This window comes from Microcebus murinus, chromosome 17 (genome assembly GCF_040939455.1).
Source record: "Microcebus murinus isolate Inina chromosome 17, M.murinus_Inina_mat1.0, whole genome shotgun sequence".
Classification (NCBI taxonomy): domain Eukaryota; kingdom Metazoa; phylum Chordata; class Mammalia; order Primates; family Cheirogaleidae; genus Microcebus; species Microcebus murinus.
In genome coordinates, this window is record NC_134120.1 from 34,262,764 (window position 1) to 34,279,890 (window position 17,127).

At 49.9% G+C, this 17,127-nt stretch overlaps 1 long non-coding RNA gene across 1 annotated transcript in view; it reads left to right on the forward strand.

The window, feature by feature from the left end:
• LOC105858776 (uncharacterized) overlaps nt 1–16,688 on the forward strand; it is a 39,557-nt gene extending 22,869 nt beyond the window's left edge. The window contains exons 2-3 of the long non-coding RNA XR_012912786.1: nt 470–643; nt 14,993–16,688. This is a non-coding gene — a long non-coding RNA (uncharacterized LOC105858776). The remainder of the gene's footprint in view (nt 1–469; nt 644–14,992) is intronic.
• The last annotated feature ends 439 nt before the right edge of the window (nt 16,689–17,127 follow it).

Here is a 17,127-nt window from a genome sequence, read left to right on the forward strand (position 1 = left end):
GTAATGCAGCTCTTCTCTCTGCTCTGTCAGGGGACAGAGAGCCACGGAGGGGTGGGGACAGCACAGGGGTGAGGAGAGCTGCAAAGGAAAGCTGCAGTGGCTGCCAGCAGGAGCTCGGGCTGCTCTGGTATCAGAGAAATCAGCTTACCGTGGAATAAGTGCAAATAGCTAGCAGAAAGCAAGTTTGTTATCCAGAGTCGACAGCCCAGCAATCTCAAACTTCGGCAACAGCACAAAAAGAGAGGAGAGAAAGGTCCCTGACAGTAAAATGACAATCCCTGAGTCACAAACGCTACTGAAGGCAGCTGGAAAGGGGCCCAAACCTGAAGCTCCCCCAAAGGCATTGCAGTAGGATGGCGAGGTTCACTGACCACAGGACGAGCTAGTGATGACTGGGCACTTACTGCCCGGCACGTGACTGTGCTCACAAACTCTTTACTTTGCATTAACCACTTCATTCTCATGGCAGATGAAGAAACTGAATAGTAAGGAGGTGCCCAGTGTGACTGGCCAACGTGCCCAGTGAATGAGAGAAGGAGCCAGGATTTGAGCCTCTGCCCCCTACTCTTCAGATCAACAAGGAAGAAGAATGTGTGTTGATGACAATGGTCTGAGGTGCTGGTGATCAGGGCACGGGCAACAGGTAAGTGAAGCATAGGGATGTAATCAGGGCTCCTCAAACTTTTTAAACAGAGGGCCATTTCACTGTCCCTCAGACTGTTGGAGAGTGGCGCACTGTGTGCCCGGGAGGAGTCGGCTGCTAAGCAGGACAGGCAGCGGGGGCAATAGCACCTGGAGGGCCGGATAAATGTGCTAGGTGGCTTGCATGTGGTCCAAGGGCCGTAGTTTGAGGACACCTGAATTGTAAGTAGTTTGAGAACAGTCAAAGACAGGCAGTGGCAGATTGAGGGATGGGGACAGGACAGGAAACCTACAGCCTTCAACCAGAGGGAGACCAAACTCACCTAGAAACCTAGAAAAGCTGTCATCTACTGGCCAAATTGTCCCATAGATTCAGGCCATTGCTAAGCCTCAGTCCTGTCAAGCGCAGCCACTATAGTAGGAATTGATGGGCTGGCATGATTAGCAAAAGTTCCAGCCAAGGCTCACTCACTTCTTCCCTTTGGTAGTTCAGAGACATCACCATGTTCAGGGAGAGCCCACGCCCATTCAGTGGAGTCTTCCAGAGGGGACCATGCTCAGCTGCATGTCACATACATGTCCTTGTACTCCAAGGAGTGGATTATCAACATGTAGTTCAGTGGTCCCTTTTGGCACCAGGGACCTAGTTCATGGAAGACAATTTTTCCATGGACTGGGGGAGGAGGGATTGTTTTAGGATGATTCAGACACATTACATTTATTGTGCAGTCAAACCTCTCTGCTAATGACAATCTGTATTTGCAGCTGCTCCCCAGCGCCAGCATCACCACCTGAGCTCCTCCTCAGATCATCAGGCATTAGATTCTCATAAGGAGCCACAAACTAGATCCCTCACATGTGCTGTTTGCAGTAGGGTTCGTGCTCCTATGAGAATCTAATGCCACCGCTGATTAGACAGGAGGTGGAGTTTATGCAGTGATTTGAGCGACGAGGAGCGGCTGTAAATACAGATAGAGCTTTGCTCACCCCACCTCCCACCCTGCCGCTTGTCTCCTGCTGTGCAGCCTGGTTCCTAACAGGCCACTGCCCAAGACTGGTACTGGTTCCTGGCCCAGGGATTGGGGACCGCAGATGTAGGGGACCTGATGGGGACAGAAGTGCAGAGTCCTCAAGACAGTCAGGAGCAAACCTATACAAACCCTGAGCTAGACTTAAGGGAGGCAGTGGAACAGGATGAGCATCAACAATTTGGTTGGATGAGCAAGTGTTGGTTCCACGTTGTGATCTCCATCTGTCCATCCCTGAAGACGACTACTACTTACCAAGGAACACCAGACACAGCGCTCCTCACTGGATGGGGGAAGTCTTTGTAGACTTCTGGTCAAGTCTTTATGGATTAAATCACCACACAGACATACTGGGCGCTAGAGCTTGTTGTATTTTTGGATCTCCTAGCTGCCACTGGACAGAGCCCTGACTTCTGCAGGTGGCTTTGGAGTTCCAGATCTAGCAGTGCTGAAGGCAAACGCTGGCTACTGAGAAGTAACTAAGACATCCTGGAGCTGGAGGTAGCAGCATCCTCCCAGATGACCCATGTCCTCTCTGAACTGGCTGGAGTGCAGTGGCACGATCATAGCTCACTGCAGCCTCAAACTCCTGGGCTCAAGTGATCCTCCTGGCTCAGCCTCTTGGGTAGCTGAGACTACAGGGGTGTACCACCATGCTAATTTTTCTCATTATTTTTAGAGACAGGGTCTAGCTATGTTGTCCAGGCTGGTCTTGAACTCCTGGCCCTCAAGTAATTATTTCTTTTCGAGACAAGAGTCTCACTCTGTCACCCCTAGGCAGAATGCAGTGGCATCATCATAGCTCGCTGCAACCTCGAACCCCTAGGCTCAAGTGATCCTCCTGTCTCAGCCTCCAGAGTAGCTGGGACTATAGGTGCATGCCATGATGTCTGGCTAATTTTTCTATTTTTAGTAGAGACAGGGTCTCATTCTTGCTTAGGCTGGTCTCGAACTCCTGAGCTCAAGCGATCCTCCCACCTCGGCCTCCCAGAGAGCTAGGATTACAGGCGTGAGCCACCGACTTAACAAATTTAATGCGTTAAAAGATACAATTACCTCTTGCTTATCATCTTTCAGTACGTATTCTGTGAAAGATCAGTGTAGGTTCATTGACTGATTGTAGGTCCAAACTTTTACATTGCTAGATAATTGTAGAACTGCCCTTGAGAAAGTAGGGTAAGTGTCCAGATTTTTTGTTTGCTTGCCATTTTCTTTTTCACTGAAACTCCATGTCATTGATTTAACTTGTATCCTTGGGTGCTCCTCAGAATGTGAGCTGTTGTTACAAAGCAGACTTCATGAGGAAGTTGGTCCAATATGTAGACTCCTCAGAATTTCCCAGGTGCATTTGAATCTGGCCTTATTTCCTGTCCTATCAGATGGCTGAATGTGGGTCGCTCCCTCTCCTCTCTCTGCAGGACTCACTGCTCCTACAGCCCTTGCTTTTCCCTTCCGCATTGTCAAGTTTCCTCTCTCTCCTGGACTGTTTGCATCAGATGCAAGCCTGCTGCAATTTCTTCCATTTACAAAAACTCTCCCTTTGATGTGGCTTCCCCTTCAAATACTGCCCTTTTCCTCTAATTCCCTTTTCTGAAAATTCTGTGATGGAATTGTCTAAGGTGGCTGTCCCCACCACTTCTCCTTTAATTTCCTCTTGGCAGGGCTTCTCATCTGCCACCTCACCAAAGCATCGTTGCCAGTGACCTCGTGTGGCCAACCCATTAGTTAAGGCTCATCCTCCCTTGGCTTGCCAGTTGCATTTGGTGTGTTGATCACTCTCTCCTTGAAGCACTTTCCTCCCCTGGTCTCTGGGACAGCTGTGTCCCCTGGCTGCTTGTTGCTCACTGTTGCTCCTCCCCATTCTGTCACACAACCACGCAATGGTGGAGATTTCCAGGGCTTGGTCTTTACATTTCCCCTCCTCTGCCTGGGTCACCTCCTAGGCCATCTCATATAGGCTGGTGGGTACTTTAAATACTATCTGTGCTGACTTCCAGATTTGCATCTCCAATGCTATCCCCTCTAACAAATATGGGAGTTTAACAGAGTTGTTTATGAAGATGCTGGAAATCTTAGAGCATGTGTCCTTGGCCTTCTCCTCTCTCTCTGCACCCGCCCCCCCCCTTGGTGATTGTATTCATCCTCATGGCTTTAATAAAATTCAGCTTAACTGTTTTTCTTTTATGGATTGTGCTTTTGGTGTTGCATCTAAAAGCCAAGGCTACATAGATTTTATCCTACATTTTCTTCTACAAGTCTTATGGTTTTGTAATTTACATTTCAGTCGATGATTCATGTTGAATTGCTCATTGTGAAAGACATAAGGAGTTCTGTGTCGATTTCATTTTTTGCATGTGGGCATCCAGTTGTTCCAGCACTATTTGTTGATAAGACTATCCTTTCTCCACGAAATTGCCTTTGCTCCTTTGTCAGAGATCAGTTGACTCTATTTGTGTGGGTTTATTTCTGGGCTTCCTGTTCTCCTGTTCCATGTCTCGTGGCTTTCGATGTCATTTAGATGCCAATAGCTCTTGTCTGGTCTTCTCCCCTGAAGTCTAGACCTATATATCCACTGCCTCCCTGATGTTTCCACTTGAATGCCTAAAAGCATTGCAAAGTCAACACGTGCAAACTAACACACTCTCCCTTTCCCCCACGAGGCCTGTGCCTCCTCCCACTCATTAGTGGCCACTCCATCTTTTCTGGTGCTCAAGCCAAAAATTGTAACTTCTCTCATTCTCTCACACTTCATCTCAAATAGGGCAGGGGATTCTGTTGGCTATGCTGTAAAATAGATCAAGAATCCAACCATTTCTCACCAGCTCCACCACTGCCACACCAGTGGAAGCTCCTTTCATCCCTAGCCGGGGTCACCCAGTGGCCTCCTGACCGGCCTTGCTTCCCCATGTCTGCTGTTCACAGAGGGACCCTGTTAAAAGCCAGATTGTGTCACTCTCCTGCCCACTTCCCTCCAGTGTCTTCCCTTGCATTCAGAGTAACTTCCAGAGACCTTATGGTAGCTTTGCAGGTCCTTTTCTGTTGCCTGCCCCCACCCCATCTCTCCCACCTCACCCCTGCCGCTCACCCTGTTCATTCTGCCCAGCACCCACCCTGTTCTTCAGACAGCAAGCACAAGCGCCTGCCTCAGGACCTTTGCACCAGCTCCCACCTCCTGGCAACCTTCTTCCCCAAGATATCCACAGGGCCTGCTTCCTCACCTCCTTCAGGTCTTTGCTCAAACATCACTTCTCTGACCTGCCACTGGTACTGTTTCACCCTCACTTTGCTCAGTCCCCTCTCCTCTTCCCGCTAACATACGATTTACTTATGTGTAAGTTCCTTGAGGGCAGGGCTTTATGTCTTTACCATATTCCCAGAGCCTCCAGCTGTGCCTGCCTCATCCTTGGTTACTGATGAATGTTGAGTGAATGAGTGTTGGGCGTCTGCATATATGACACACTTATTGGGCAGGGGGGTAAGAACCTTGCAGGGGCATGCATGGTAAAGAGAGGGCTGCCCTTCATGTGGCTAAAATGGTGGCAGCTCCCTGGGTCACGTGATCATGGAGTCGCTGGCTGAGCTGGGCATGTGGGGTGAGGCATCTGCTAGAGGCTGGAGCTGGGGTGGGGTTGGGGGAGGCTGGGTAGGGCGGGTCTGCCATGTCCCGGGGTGAGGGAAACATGTGGCAATGCGGGGTCCTGCAGGCCTCTGAGGGAGGCTGAGTCACCCCTCGAGACAGCAGCACTTGGGCGTCCCCTGCCCAGAGGACATCAACTAGCTAGCAGGGTTGACCCTGAGGCACCAGGCAGGGAGGTGGTCCAACTCCTCCTCACCCTCTCACTCATTTTCCTGCGTTCCCCCATTCGCTCCCTCCCACCGAGGAGTGGAGGCCAGGTGGAGGGAGGATGGGAGGGGGAGCAGGTGCTCCAAGCAGACCCCTCCCCACTCACGGCCAGAGCGAGGAGGAGGAGGAGGACGCCTTGCTGGTGTGGGGTCAGGGCTGTGCAGTGGACCTAGCTCAGGCTAAGGGCTAAGCTGGCAGAATGTCGCCGAGGGCGGGAAAAGAGCAATTCCACTGAGCGTGGCTGAAGGCGGGGGTTCCAGGGAACGACAGGACAGCGCGCTGTGCCAGTGAAGCAAAGCCTCTAAGGGAAAACAAGCAGCATTTTGAGGACTGAATTTACAAATCTAAGTCCACGAAGAACAGCAAAGAATTGCCTTTTGTTTCATGAAACAGCTTCACTTAAGATAGAGATAAAAAGCAGAAAGCAATTTTCTAAAAATATTTCAGAGGTTGCTCCACATTTCTTCAGAACAAAATTTAATAAGCTAGGCTAATTTGGGCCAGGGAAACACCGTGAGAGGCCACAGGTCCTGGTCTCAGCTCCGGGCGATTTGGCCTCTACAGGGACATTCCCACCTTTGTGTAGAGATGGCACGTGGCTTGAGTTCCCATCTCACCAAAGTGTGCTGGTGAGCCCTGGGTCTCGGAGTCATAGACTTTTGGAACTAAAAGATGTGATTTAGCTCAATTCTTCAGGACATACAAGATGAGGCAGGCTCAGAGAGGTGGATGGCTTGTTCAGGATCACACAGCAAGTTGGCGGTTGTGGCAGACAGAATAATGGCTCCCAGCAACGTCCGCATCCTAATGCCCAGAGCCCATGAGTGTGTCTCCTTACGTGGCAAAAGGGTCTTGAGATGGGGAGGTAATCCTGGAGTATCCAGGTGTAATCAAAAGGGTCACATAAGAGGGTGACAGGAGAATCAGCATCAAAGATGTGACACTGGAAGCAAGTCAGAGTGACACGATCATGAACCAAGGAATGCAGGTGCTTCCAGAAACGGAAAGACCTTTTTGGGTTACTTGGCCCTCAACTGTTGTCTGAGTAGCTGTGAACTGTAGAACAGCCTCCCCCGGTGGCAGAGTGGAGAGAGAAATCCATGACCATGTGTTTCTTCCAATCTGGACTTTCACTGTGGGCCCCCCCCCCCCACGCCCCAGGAACCCCCACCCCCCAATAACCCAGATAACAAAAAGTGACGGTCAACAGGCAGAGTTAGGTCAGTCTGATCCATCCAGACAGCAGCCATTGCTCTTCGCAAAAAATGGTCTTTAGAATGGGGCAGATTACAGAACTGCGAATACAAATTAGTTACAAAAGTGGGTATTTATACAGAATGAGAAAGATAAACCCACCACAAACTGCAAATTTTAAAAAGCTGAAAAATACTCTCATTTGCACTAAATCCAGGAAAATAGCTTATTATTTTAAATAAACAACAGCCTCTATGTTTTTCCCCTATATTTTTGGCTGCATGCTCTTTGATCACCTATCAGAGTCTATAGACAGAACAGAAAGACAGTACTTTCTATTTAGCATAATTTCTAATGAATGTAATTTCCTTTAGTGAGAATGATCAAAATTTATTTTACCTGGAACCACCAGACTTCCTCAGGATAAGAGGTGCGAAGTATGTTAAAATGCCGTCTGATATGTTGGTATAGTAAACATGCAACTATCACATGGATGTACTCAGCATTGTAGTATTTTACAGGTTATGTCCCACAAATCAGAAATTCTAATAAATTTTTTTTTTGAGACAAAGTCTTGCTCTGTCCCTCAGGCTAGAGTGCCATGGTGTCAGCCTAGCTCACAGCAACCTCAAACTCCTAGGCTCAAACAATCCTCCTGCCTCAGCCTCCTGAGTAGCTGGGACTATTAGCATGTGCCACTACACCCAGTTAATTTTTTCTGTTTTTAGTTTTTCGGCAATTTTTTTTTTCTATCTTTTAGTAGAGATGGGGTCTCGCTCTTGCCCAGGCTGGTCTTGAACTCCTGACCTCAAACGATCCTCCTGCCTTGGCCTCCCAGTGATAAAGTTTATTTTATCAAAAAAGGGAAGAGTATGGTGTGTTTATAACTGCATAAGCTTCATTATCAAGGCTGTTAGTGACAAGGGAGAACTTCCATTCTGAATAGGGGTGATGAGAACTGAATCCTCTGCTTATAATTTTATACACCTGACGATTCAAGGAACTTTCCACAGACTAGCTGCTAGCTATGTCCATTTCAAACCTTGTTTCTCCTCCTACCCACATACTTCTGTTGCTGGGAGCCCTGGGCCACGTTTATGTTCCAGCTGAACTGCTGGCCCCCAGGCCTCATGGCCAGGCTAGGGGAGTCAGCCCTAGAGGGTGGCAGGTCCTTCCTGGAAGATGTTCTTGCACCAGGGAAGCTGGAGATAGCTTAACTACACATGAAGTGACTGCAGAACACATAAATAGGTCCCACAAAACCCAAACTAAATGTATCCCCAGTCTTACTTCCCTTACTGCAAATACCAAATGCCCATCCCACCCTCACCTGGCCTGTAGGTGATGTGCATAGGGAAGGTCAGAGTAGGGAAGACAGTGTCTATCTGTTTAATTTTAAGAAGTTGCATGGATATGTTGATGACAGTAAAAAGAAGAGTATCAGTATATTCTGGATGATCTGAGTGACTTGGTTTCCCTGTGGATCATCAGGACTTTCTTTGGCAAGAGTATTCATTGCCAGTCATTTTGCACCAAGCAGTAACTAGTCAGGAACCAAGGTAAGGACAAGTCCCCCCCATCACAGCAGGCCAAATATCAGGCACTGGTACAAACCAAGAAAGGTTTTGCAAGGCAGAACTGAGAACAATTCTTATGGCTCCCTGATGTTGACTTTATTATTATAAGGCTACTTAAATCCGTACAAGATCACACACAGGTCTAAAGCCAAAACAAATTTCTAAACTGAGTATACTAAAAACTATAAAACCAATAAAATTCAAATTAGTGGCAATAATATAATGTGATGAATGACGCTGTTGTGCTGAAATGAAATTGCTGATCACAGAGTAGAGATTATACTGACACCTCTACACACCCTTCCCACCACCTTCATTCTCAACTGGTTTTCTTTACTCACAACTGGAACTTTCTAGGGACCCAGGGAGCGAGTAAGAAAAGGCCTCAGACCTTCCAGAATGAATGTGACAGGGACCACGTGTCCTCTCCCTTAGCAACACGTGTCTTGCCCAGATACGGCTCTCTGGCCGACCGGGTTGTCTAGTCTCCCGGCCTTTGCAAAGATGTGTGTCTGTTGCGGGGGTGGGAGAGGCTGCTTCTGCAGGCTGTCCCCTCGTGAAATGACAACGGGGAATCTGGCAGTCACGGCGAGACTGAAAAGTGATGTAAAGCAGATATAGAAACTAAATATTTTAGCAACCGAGAGGGAAAGGCACAGTGCTTCTGAGAAAAAAATCACAGTAAGACTGCACAGCACTGTAAACAGTGCTCATGAGAATGACCCTGAGCAACAGGCGAAAGGTTGAAAGATGTTGAAAATCTCCTGTTTAGAAAGGCTGGAGCCCTGTAGGGACGGTCATATATATATATATATATATATATATTTTTTTTTTTTTTTTTTTGAGTGCTGGTCCTTCGGTGTGCATGCTTCAGTTATCTCAGACCTGTGCATTTGTGGACATTCCCTCCCAGCAGGGAGAAGGATGGCGCTGTGTGTGTGTGTGTGTGTGTGTGTGTGTGTGCACGTGTTCTGATGGCGGGGGAGGGAGACTGACTGCTGTGACATTCAGAACTAATGGCCTCATACACGATTAATGGCGCCCCCAGCACTTAAGGCTGCTGCTAATTCCCCCATTTCAGGATTTCGAGACAGCACATCCGACCTCCCGAGCCCTCATCCTCACACCTCTTCACGCCTCTCATGACAGATAATCGTGGTGGAGTGTATGTGTCAACAGGAAAGCGGACCTCTTATCTTCAAGTTGGGGGCCCTTCAATGAGCATTTTAAGGCAAATTACTAATAACTGTGCTTGTAAAAAAAATGATATCAGCAAAAGCTTCTGAGATATTGAATGGTTGCATTGTGAGTGTGGAAGAAAAAGGCCATTTCAATGATAAATAGGGGAATTTTTTATGAAGTAATTAAATTTTAATTTGTTCAACAAATATTTATGACATACCCTCAATATCCAAGATAGCTTATTAGGGACCATGGGGTGCACAAAGCCATACATGATTCAATTCCTGATTTAACAGAGTTTTACAACCCAAGAGTTGAAGGAACATTTATTGTTTAAAAAGACCTAGAATATAAAGAAATGTCAACAGTGTAGGGCAAGCTTAACGCTTGAGATAAGACGTGGGGTGTCTGATGAGAGGGGACCTCTGAGCTGCCCTCGGTAGCTGTGACAGGCAGGGCAGTGATGGGCAAGGAGGGGCCAGGGGCGTGCCCCGGGGAGGGGTGGCGTGGGCAGAGTGGCGGGGAGGGAGGCAGGCCAGCAGCTCGTTCCTCTGGACTGTGAAATGCCCAGCGGGGAGTGCGGGCAGAGGCCAGATGCTGTTAAGTAAAGCATCGTAAATGCCAGACTGAGGAGTGAAGCTCTGCTCTTTGGGAAATGGAGTGACTAATAGGTAATATGACGGGGACAATTACAAGGGAAGGTGGATGAGGGGGCCGTTGCAAGGGTCTAAGTACAGCGCCTGAGAGCAGCAGTGGCAATTTTTAAACAGCATCAGGAATTCGGGTAAGGCCGTGACAAATAACATCTGGAGGGGGCGGGCCTCACTTTTGGTCAGAAGATAGCAGGTGGGAGGCAGCGAGCCACACTGTCACCATGTCCCAGCCTTGTGCAATGTGCCTGATAAGGCTGTGCGGGGTTACAGCAGGGAGGGGGCCCAGCCCCCAAGACACCTGCTCTCTGTCCAGACAGGATTCCCCAACATTAATATTTTGAATAGAGTTCACTCAATCGATCTGATCTGCAGGTTGACATTTGGTAATTTTGAACTGATCCCATAGTCCTCTGGTTTCATGAGATGCGCCTTGAGTCTTCCAAGAAGGTAATCCACACCTGTCTGGAGTCCCAGACCTGTTACTAGAGTGGGTGCCAGGACCTTTTCCACTTGCTAAGAGTCTGCCTGGCATAGAGTATGTGCACAGCAAATGCAAACATTATAATCGTGGTTTCTACGAAAGGCCTAGCTCAAGTCAGAGCTTCGCTGATTGGTTGGTTTGTTCAGCCAAGTATCCCCAACCCCTGCAACGTGCAAGGAGCTGTGCCACCTCTGTGACTGCCAGCCACGGGGACCGTCCCTTCTCTGAAGGCTGCTCTCAGGAAAAGTGTGGGCACCTCTTTGGTTTGCCTCACTGGCAAGTTCCCCCTTCAGGAGACGGAGGGGGGAGGGGGGCTCTCTTGCTGGGTGGGATCTCAGCTGACCACCAGAGAGGAGTGGGTTGAAAGTCACTGCTGTGGGGGTCCTGGGGGTGCCATCATGTCATCTTAAAAAGTATCATTGTGGCTGGGCGTGGTGGCTCATGCCTGTAATCCTAGCACTCTGGGAGGCCGAGGCGGGAGGGTTCTTGAGCTCAGGAGTTCAAGACCAGCCTGAACAAGAGTGAGACCCCCATCTCAAAGAAAGAAAAAACAAAGAAGAAAAAAATGTGTCCTTATGAAGAAAACAGGATTGCTGGTTGTCTTGCTCCGTTTGAGCTGCTGTGAAAAAGTACCCTAGACTTGTAAAAAACAGAAATTTATATCTCACAGTTCTGGAGTCTGGGAAGTCCAAGATCAAGGTGCTGGCAGATTTGCTGTCTGGTGAGGACCCGTTTCCTGGCTTGCAGACAGCTGCCTTCTGGCTGTGTCCTCACTTAGCTGAGAGAGAGACAGACAGACAGAGAATCTCTTTTGTGTCTCTGATAACGGCACTAGTCTCATTTATGAGGGCTCCAGCCTCATGTCGTAACTACTGCCCCGAGGCCCTACCTTTTAATACCATCGCAGCACTGGGGGTAGGATTTCGACATATGAATTTTGAGGAGACACAAACAGTTGGTCCGTTGAACTGGAACGTGTGGCGGCAACGGCAGGTACTCCTGGGCTGCTGCGTCTGTGCAGGCACCGTGGCCGTGAACTTGATGGCATAACACCTCCTTCTCCCTCATGGTCACCCTGTAAGTTCTGCACTGTTATCACCCCCATTGTATAGATGTAGAAACTTGTTTTCAGAGGGACTGTGTCATGTTAGGTTACAAAGCTCCTAAGCTGGATCAGAACCTAGAACAGTCTGGCAAGGTGGCTTAGGCCCTGGTTCAGCCCACACCCCTAACCTCTCTGCTGTCCCTTTGGATGTGAAATAGGATTGCTTTGGGCTGCAGGTAGCAGAATCTGACCACGGCCTAAACAGCTGAGGAGGCATCTACCACCTTATTTCTACCACTTTAGTCCAATGTCTAGCACACATCAAAAACTCGATATACATTTATTAAATGAATACGAGAGTGAATAATTTCATTAAATAATAATTCTGCTAAATCTTACATCAACATGACATTTTATTGTTAGAGTTCACTCCTGGTAGTTTCTGGAAGTACCAGCATTCTCATTTCACAAGTAACAGAGAAGACCCTATGCTGTTTTACCTATGTTAACAACTCTGTGTGGAGGCCAGGACTCATTTTAATATGCCCATTTTGCAGAGGAGGAAACTGAGGCTTAGAAAGTTTAAGTGACTTGTCTAAATTCACAGGTAAAGGGATTGCAGTGTAGAATTCAAAAGACGTTTTTCTAACTTTGAGGTCAGTCTACTTCTCCATTGCTATACCTCCTCCTCTAAGATACCTATTCTTTCTTTTCTCATTAGTGTTCTTTTAAAAGTAGGTGTGGAGATTTTAGCAACGGGCCCCCTTCATTGCATGCAATAAGCCAGGAGCGGCTTGGTGGGGCGTGCGGGTGGCTCAGGCAAGCTCCCACCCCGGGTGGCCTTGGGTCCTGCTTTGGAAAGCGTCTGTGAGGCCGTGTGCTGAAGGTGAGGGGAGAAAAACATATTAGGTTCTCTAATATGATAATAATATAAAAGAAATTTATGATGCCCCAGAGGGAGAGAATTACAAATGGATGAAAGGTGACTATTTAATGTACAGGCCTTTTGTTTTTAGGGTGTAAAAATAAAAAAGGAAAATAGAGTGCAAATGCAACCTGCAGCAAATGGAAGGCAAATGGGCCGCTTTGCCGGCGTTCCCGCCGCAGCCCAGCACCCTGCGTGACGATGCCACCCTGCTGCGTAATGGTGCCCATTTTTCAAATAGCTCCACAGCCTCGCACTTCTTGAGCTCCCAGTGACTAAGGAGTGTCTCTGTCCCAGTCTTTCTTCCCCTGCTTCTGCAGGCCTCATCCTGGCCCTCATCCTCGGGGCATGTCTCCCTCCAGACTCTGAACCAGGGCGGCAGGGATGGGGTGATATCACAGCTGCATTCTTTGTTGCTTCGTGGGCAGAGTCTGCCGTGCTGGAACGGGCTGTGTGCACGCTCAGAGCACGCTATGGGCAGCCCCGTGAGGGGCTGGGGAGCCCATCTCCCCGGGAAGTCAGGCTTTTGCTGACTTGCACAGGTCAGGGGCCCTCAGGTACTCTGGTCTCTGGCACAACCCATTTCCCTCCCAAAACTACCAGATAGGTCATCACAAGCTCTTCCCCTACTGGGGACACCAGGGACCTGCACCCTGGATTCGAAGCCTGGGGTGGGAGTTCTGCCCATGGCTCTCTTGCCACAGGCCTCCGTCTTCCCTGAGTCTGCTCTGCACCACCCTGCCCTGCCTGGCAGGGAAGCTGCCAGGACACTCCGTGTGGGCCCATTTCTGCACAAAATCCAGCTGCACTTCACCAAGGCCACTGTCCCTTTAGTAAGTCAATTTTGTTTTTCCCAAATCCTACCCCATCCCAGGCTTCCCGTTCTTGAGGAGGCCCCTGACTCTCCCTTGGCTCAGACACTCCCTGACTTAGTAACCGCAGCATTTTCCCTCCTCTGTCCTGTTATCCCCAGCAGGCTGATCTATTTGTCCCCCTGTCCCGCAAGTGGGCTCCGTGAGCTTGGAGTTTTGCTCTAAGCTTTTCTTTCCGATTCCCATTCTCTCTTCGCTCTGACCTCTCCTTGGCACAAATGAGCCAGACAGGCTGTCTCAGGGTGGGCATGGAGGAGGCGCTTGGCTTCCTCCAGGACCATGTGCGGTGGGGCTGGGGGTGGAAGGTCCCGAACCGCAAGGGGGACAGGAGGCTTGGCTTGTCCTCATCTCTCTGCAGCACCGGCGCTCTCCCCTTGAGGCCGGTGTGCTTCTCTCCTGCCTTGCATTTGCCTGTCTGCTCTTCCCACGTGGGCCAGGCTTGGGACTGGGGTGGAAGACCGGGCTGCAGCACCTGGGAGGATGTCCCATGAGCCAGGTGCAGGGCGGCTCCCACAGGCTGAGGCTCTGGCGCTGCCTGGCCCACACTTTGGTCGCTGGCTTCTGGGACGTTGCAGATCAGCCAGCAATCTAACATTGCACAGACGAGCAGGGCGTGTGGGCCTGGGTCTGTTTCTGGGGTTTGCTCATTCCAGGGTCAGTCTCTGCTGCCATGTGGCCAGAGCTGGAGCTGAGTCTCTGCTCTTGCTTCACCTCTGTGGGTCGTTGTCCCCAGTATCCCAGCTGCCTCTCAATACAGCGCCAGGGTGCCCCACTTGCGTGCTGTCAGAGCCTAGGCTGAGCATTGGGGTACATTCCCCTTCCTCAAACAGAACCCCATGATGCAACCCCACCTCTGCTGTCTCTCCAAGGCGAGGTAATATTGTGCAGAATTTCTGTCTCTTCTGAGTTTTGTCAACAAGAGCCAGGCCCCTTGAGCCTGGCTGCTTGGGGACACAGATGACATCATATGGGTGTCTGGACTTGAGAAGCACGGGGCCAGGCCCTGAGCTGTGGAAGCTTTGCCGGGTCCTGGGGACATCTGTGGTCCTGGGGACACCTGTGGGACATCTCCCACAGTGAGCAGCTCGCTGCTGCCTGGTGGCTTTGTGACAGGCTGTCCTTCATCAGAGGCCCTGTGCTGAGCCATGAGACAACAAAGTCTTAAAAAGTGCACAAGTCCCCTGTTGCTTCCCAGGACCTGATGCAGCCCTGGGTCTGGATTGCCCAGCGTATGAAAGGAGTTTGGGATAAAAAGATGTCATTTGGGGAATGTGTACCTCCCTGGCACTGCACATACTCAGACACAGCGGGGAGTGGCCAGGCCAGCCAGGAAGGGCCCCTCAGCCTTTTACATAATTTAGGCAGGAGAGAGGATCCCCAGCCCCCACCTCTGCCCTCACCTCTGTCTAAATTGTTCAGTTTTAAATTCCCGTACCAAGTGCAGGCCTATTGTTACCCCTCTTCCTCCTACTTGTGTCTTCTTGCATTGGTACAAAGCTGCAAGCTGCCTAATTTCTACACTTTTGTTTCATGTCTGCTCCGTGCTCAGAGCCCACCGCCTGCTCCTAAGACTCGTGGGACGAAAGGGACGCACCTGCTCTACCGAAGACAGAAGCAAGGGGAGCAGCGCTGCGGTCGGCTCCTCAGTCCCCAAGCCCGTGACGTCTGCAGAGTGGCCGATAGGGGTCTGGAGGCGACATCTCAATAGGTCACCTTTGGAGGAGCCGAAGTTGGGGCACTTATTTTTTTGATTCTGGACTTCCCTCATTTTATTTTTTTCAGAAAAAACAGAAATGACTCACCCCAAAGAATCCACATAAAAATGATATGTAGGAGTTTTTGAATAAAAAGAAACCATAAATAAGTAGTAAATCCTCCATAGGCCCATTGGAAATGGATCGCGGTAATGTGTTTACTGCCTCACTCCCAGAGTGCAGGTATTTATTATAATGCAGGGCCGTTCGTTGTACTAGCCCATCGTTTATAAAATTCTCATCATAGTATTAGAGTAGGAACCCATTTTCTTGGACGTATTGACATAATAAACTGTAATTAGTGGATTGTAAACAGCCATAATTCATTGTTTCCAGGAAATGGAATGGGGACAGTGACATGTCTGTGTGCATAGCTGGTGTCCTCTCTGAGCGTTTCCACCAGGCTTGCTGCTCACCTGGAGCGCAGGTCGCTCCTGCTGCCGGGGCAGGAGGCTGTGGCAGCCACACTCCTCAGCTCCAGACCGTTGGGATTTCCTCTGCTGACCTGAGGACAGCCTCGGTCCCCCGGGCCCACTGCTAATGTGGCCTCAGTTCTTTTACAGCTGCCGCCTCCGGATGCACCCACGCAGAAGTCAGGCTTGCCACAGGTCGGGCCCGCCATGACACGGTGTGAGACCTCGGGCTACAACACAGGACCCGGGCGCTGCTCTGACCCCTCGTGTCTTGTGTTGCAGCCGGAGGGACGCAGGTCCGCAGCACGCCTGCTCCGCCACCCCGAGGGATTGGATGCTGGGGACTGCGTGGACTGGAAGGCTTGGGCCCCAGGTGGGTGGAAGGTGGGTGGAGGGTCTGCAGAGAGGCCCACTTGGACCACCTTAGTGGTGCCCACCTGGAGCCCTGTCTCGTCCTTGCTTAGTTTCCAAATGAACTGCTTGGCTCATCCCTGGTCCACTGCAGGCAGCTGGTGCCACCTGCAGGAGGGGTGGGTTTTGCGCGCGCCTGCCCTCTGTCCTCACCCCAACCCCAGGCCAGGTGACCAAGGTGCCACAGTGGGCCTGGGAGGGCAGTGAGGAGGGCTGTTGCTCCTGAAACATCTCTCCTCTTGGTGGGAAGCCCACTATTAGGCTTCATTCCACAAGCATTGCATTTTTAGGAGTTGTCTATTCAAATGTGAATATTTTCTGCAGGGAGGTAGATTAAATCACTGCAGGCATGTGCTGGGGTTCATTGAAGACATTACTTACCAACATGACAGAGACTCCAGAAGGAAATGAAATAACATCATGAGCTTGGATGGGGAGGAAGCCCCAAAAGAGAACCCTAAAGCTGGAGGTAGGAAGTGTTAAAGGCAAGGTTCTGTCACCCCATCCCTGCCTTTGTATCTGGGGTCTGTGGGTCATGTTTCTGCCAAGCTCCTGGCCCCAGGGCAGCGTCCTTCAATCAGATCCAGATGAACCCCTAGCTCCTACAGCCATCTGCGCATGACTTTCCACACCTGCACTGTGTCCTAGACAGAAAGCAGCCACCTGTTCTCTTTTTACCAGCTTCATGGTGTTCACAGCGCCCCCTCTTTTATAAGAATTTGACTAGTTGTTAAATGTAATTTGCTCAATGCTTTTCCTTTCTCTTGAATGATATGGAAGGGACCAGCGTAAAAGGAGAGATTGCATTTAAGTCAAAACTGATCGGAAAGCCATGAAGTTGAGAGGATTGCGATGGAGTGAAGGCTCTGGGTCACTAGTCACCGCCATGGCCCGGGCAATCTGGAAATTTCCACCACAGAACAGGTAACGTCTGGGTTGAGGAAGCCATGCTGCCCAGTGTCCGGGAAACCTGGGAGCTGTTGTGTGGTGTCCTGCTTGGAAAAAACTGTCAGAAGCCAAAACCAGACTAGGATGGCAGGGAGGCTGCAGCTCAGACAAAACTAGAGAAAGTAAGTGAACTAGGTATAAATTACTTTAGAGGCAAG